The following is a 4,862-nucleotide window of genomic DNA, read 5'->3' as shown; positions in this document are numbered from 1 at the left end:
TTACGTGCGCATATTAATTCATTAGCAAGGATACAATTGACAAAAGGTCTGACGTACATTTCACCCAAGCTGTCGAACGAATGATTGATACGATTTCCGCATTTGAACGTCTCTTATGCTATGATGACGTCGCTTTTATTGCATTTTCGTAGTACGAGCTTTTGTTTTAGCGTATATCTGCACAATTTTCTTCCATGTCAGGAAACTTGCTTAATAATTTGGTGATACCTTCCTTAAACTAAATAATGCGCTGTCTGGCTACAAATGACAACGATGTTGCTGTTTCTACTAATGCCGAACGTTCTTGTGGCGAACGTAGTAAAAAACAACCACAATAGTTACGGCCATTACATATTACCCTCAACAGCACAAAACAACAACAAATAACCAATATTACATTCTAATCTGGTTGCTTCGGTTTTACAAGTATCTGCAGTGTCCTACAACACAATTATTACATCATCACAGTCGCAATTCACTGGACAAACATATGTTTTAGCAGCGGTTAACTAATTGCAAACACCTTTGTAGGTTTCCCATCACTATACACATGTTTTGAACTTACACGTGAATCTTTACAAATAGAACCCCGGCACCAACAATGTGAGTTTGTTTTGGGCGTAGCTGTCTCACTCAGGGTTTTACCAGTGTTGGTCATTTAGAAACAGCATTATTAGAAGTGAATATTATTTATTATCCAAATTATGAAGATTACATTTTAAGAAAATTAATATATAATTATATAGAATGTTTAGTGCAATCAAAGTTCATCAACGGTGTGTAAACATACGGATTTGATAACTAGAATAATTACCTATAATAACAACTGACTGCAGCTTAATAAAGGAACAAGGCATTTAATTCGACCGTATATTTATTCTAAATGATCGCATTACCATGGTGACGTTTGCGTCAACTTTTACATAATGTTCAAGTTATCGAGACAATTCCTTAAAACTTGCTATATCAACTTTTCAACCAACAGTTTAACGCTTAAAAGAGCGTGGTTAATTTACCAAATAATTATAAATAGTTCAATGACGATGAACAGAAGGCATTCGCAGGTCACGGAAACGAAATCGTAAATGTTTAAAAAATAATATTACATGTGTGAACATGTATTTTCATGTGCATGTTATATCTCTTGTTACCCTTGACACGGATTTCCACGAGACTTGCCTAAAATGTTCCTCACGTTTACGAACTGTGCAGAGGACATCGGGGGAGCCATACAAACCAAATGTCAATACACATATTAAGGGGTCACAAGAGTCACGGGGATCAATATGGCTCCTCTTTGTGATATCAATGGCTATACTATGTATTAAAATATACATACTAATGCTTCAACCATGCTTTAAATTAAACACTGTCCATCTGTCTTTTATGAGAGGACTTTCAGAACATTAAACATAAATACAATTTTACTGACAATCAATAATTCATGTTTGTCTTATGTAAACCATGAAACTCAATCAATGAAAAGGTATCTGATGAAAGAGATTATTTGACATGTGAGAACACAATTTACTTTGCAACAAGGGCTACAATCGATTCCATGTAATTCTGAGAATCCACAGAATGGTAAAATAATCATGGCTGTTCAGAGTATTGTAGTATAACAATTATTGATATACAATAAAACTCGTGTCCTTATTGAATATCTAAGTAAGTCTTGTTCTGAGAAAACTGGGCATAATGCATGTGCGTAAAGTGTCGTCCCAGATTAGCCTGTGAAGTCCGTACAGGCTAATCAGGGACGACACTTTCCGCGTTTATGAAATGTTTCGTTAAAATGAAGTCTCTTCTTAGCAAAAATCAATTGCAGACTGCACAGGCTAATCTGGGACGACACTTTACGCACATGCAGTATGCCCAGTTTTCTCAGAACACGACTCAAATAGACATTACTGATACAAAACATCACTTACGGGTTCAACTCTCCACTTGACCGAGATAGTCAATAACTCCAACTCTATGACGATCACGCTTTCCTCTGTATTAAGGGCATTTAATCCAATGCCCGCACAATCGATTTATATCGATGGTGTATTTTTGCAAGAATAGTACATTGTGTTCATTATTTGAAAATAGTCTAATGTGAAAGTAGAAGAAACTCGTTCTTGTTTACATACATCATAGGCTACCGCTTTGTAAACAGTGTATTTGGCTGGTACGCTCTTCACGCCTGTGTGAATCCAGGATATTAAGGAGGGAACATTTGCCCGACCTTGCGAAAGGACGATCGGAAAAAAAAATCGGTAGCCGCGTCATATGTAAAACGGGGAGTGGAGTATCCAATACCTTTCGAATAAACATGTTATGAGTAGCGTTCAACTAACAGGATAGATTATGTAGACTAACACTTGTACGCAGATGTGATAAAACAAACAGTATGAACTGTGGGAAAATGCGCAGGAGTAAATGCGCTTGTTGGTTCGAGTGATAGCATCAAATTAATATTCCAGGAATAGATAACGTGATATTTTTTGTTATTTATGGAAGCGTTATACTTATGTACACAGAGCGCGCTTTGCTTAACCCATTGATGCCTAGTGGACTCTCCCATCATTTTTAATTGGATAAATGTATTTCCAAAATAAGGGATGTCTAGTATATTTATTTCTATGTTTAGTTTTTTTTTCATTTCAGAGATAAAGATATTTCGCAGATATTTGACTGTCGTCTTATTTTTAGATTTCAGTAGTGATTGGAATTGTTTTATTAGTTGTATTGCACGTTAATTACCCGCTTGTCACTTGACGAAGAAGGTCTTTCTGTTTCTAACGAATATTTATACAAACTTTGTAATCAGTCAAACGCGTTGATGCATTTCAGACTCAATTGCTGTATTAAACAAGAATATCAGTGAAACTGATGGATGCTCCCCGATGATGCGCTTTGTCAATCTATGTGTTTATAACCACCTTAAAAAAATCTATTATTAGCCTTGGTGACCTTGACCTTGACCCCAGTGACCTCAAACCTCATCAAAAGGTAGAGGTCAATGCAAGGTACCTACATGCCAAATATGTAAAGGAACGGTAAAATATTGAAGGCGCTATGAGAAACTGTAACAAAATTGTGACGGAAAAATCTATGTTTAGCCTCGGTGACCTTGACCTTGACCCCAATGATCTCAAACCTCATCAAAAGGTAGAAGTCCATGAAGGTACCTACATTCCAAATATGTAAGATATTGGAAAAATATTGAAGGCGCTATGAGAAACTGTAAAAAAAATAATAAGAAAAATCTATTATTAGCCTCGGTGACCTTGACCCCAGTGACCCCAAACCTCATCAAAAGGTAGAGGTCCATGCAAGGTACCTACATGCCAAATATGTAAGAGATTCGGAAAAAATATTGAAGGTGCTATGAGAAACTGTAACAAAATTGTGACAGAAAAATCTATTATTAGCCTCGGTTACCTTGGCCTTGATCCCAGTGACCTCAAACCTCATCAAAAGGTAGAGGTTCATGCAAGGTACCTACATGCCAAATATGAAAGAGATCGGTAAAGTATTGAAGGTGCTATTAGAAATTGTCAAAATGTAACAAAATTGTGGACCGATAAAACTATTATTAGCCTCAGTGACCTTGACCTTGACCCAGTGACCTCAACCTCTTCAAAAGGTAGAGGTCCATGCAAGCGGTATCCTACATGCCAAATATGAAAGAGATCGGTAAAGAATTGAAGGTGCTATGAGAAACTGTCAAAAACGTTGTGACGGAGAAGGGAAGAAGAAGTGTAAGGAAGTACGGGAAGTAAGGAAGTAAGGAAGGAACTCCAAGCGGCAACTATATGTTCGCCCCGAAAATTTTCGGGCGCGCATAAAACACATAAGATATGCAAGATTTCAGAGCTTACAGATACAATGTGCCCCCAGGAACAGGTTCGCCAGCGTGTAATCGATGTATTAGGCGGACAGTGAATCATGAAATAAAGAATATTGCTTTAACTAGGCCTCTCTGGATTTAAATGAGACCGATTTTAACTTATATATGTATTTTGATGCTTTTATGTGCACTCTTATATATGGGCTGTGCTCTGATAAAAGGGGGTTAAATGCATGTGCGTAAACACTGTTTCTTTTTAAAGGAAGTCTCCTCTTAGCAAAAATCTAGTTTAAAACGGAAACTGTCGTCCCTGATTAGCCTGTGCGGACTGCACAGGCTCATCTGGGACGACACTTAACGCACATGCATTTCACCCCATTTTCACAGAACAACCCTAAACACATTCATTTCAAGAACGTACTATTATGATAAATAATAATACAATGAACCACTGTATACGTGTTACTTGACTTGTACCATCATAATTGTGTTATATACGATACATAATCCATGCCCAAGTTCTGTTATGCAAGTAAATTTAGATCAATGCAAACCTAGAAAGATTTTGCTTTTTAAAACATGTTGACAAAAGAAAATAAAGAATGCACACTATAAGCACTTTCAGGAACTACCCAATGTATAAAACTAGCACGGACGACACGCATTGAGTCACATGTGAACGACTGTACCGCAAATGAGGTTCACGAACCCGTTATTTTACCATCTTGATTCTTAAGCACACTAATCCTACCTTGTCATGACAAGTGTGCTTGCGATATCAGGTTAACGTACTGAAAATAGCATCACGTTAATATTTATACGTCGAGGTTTGGTCTGCATTATTTCCGTCTACAATCGTTTAGTAAGCATGTTATTACTATACAAGCTACCTACGAAATATCAGTAACTATGAATAATAGTAACTATAATGATAAAAAACTTCATCCCAAACGATAGCCAAATAGCAACGTACTGTTCGAGAGAAAATAGCTGTATGATCAGAATTTAAATATGTGTTTTTAAG

This window comes from Dreissena polymorpha, chromosome 9 (assembly GCF_020536995.1).
Source record: "Dreissena polymorpha isolate Duluth1 chromosome 9, UMN_Dpol_1.0, whole genome shotgun sequence".
Classification (NCBI taxonomy): domain Eukaryota; kingdom Metazoa; phylum Mollusca; class Bivalvia; order Myida; family Dreissenidae; genus Dreissena; species Dreissena polymorpha.
The sequence above is the reverse complement of the archived record's forward strand: the minus strand, read 5'-3'. Positions refer to the sequence as shown.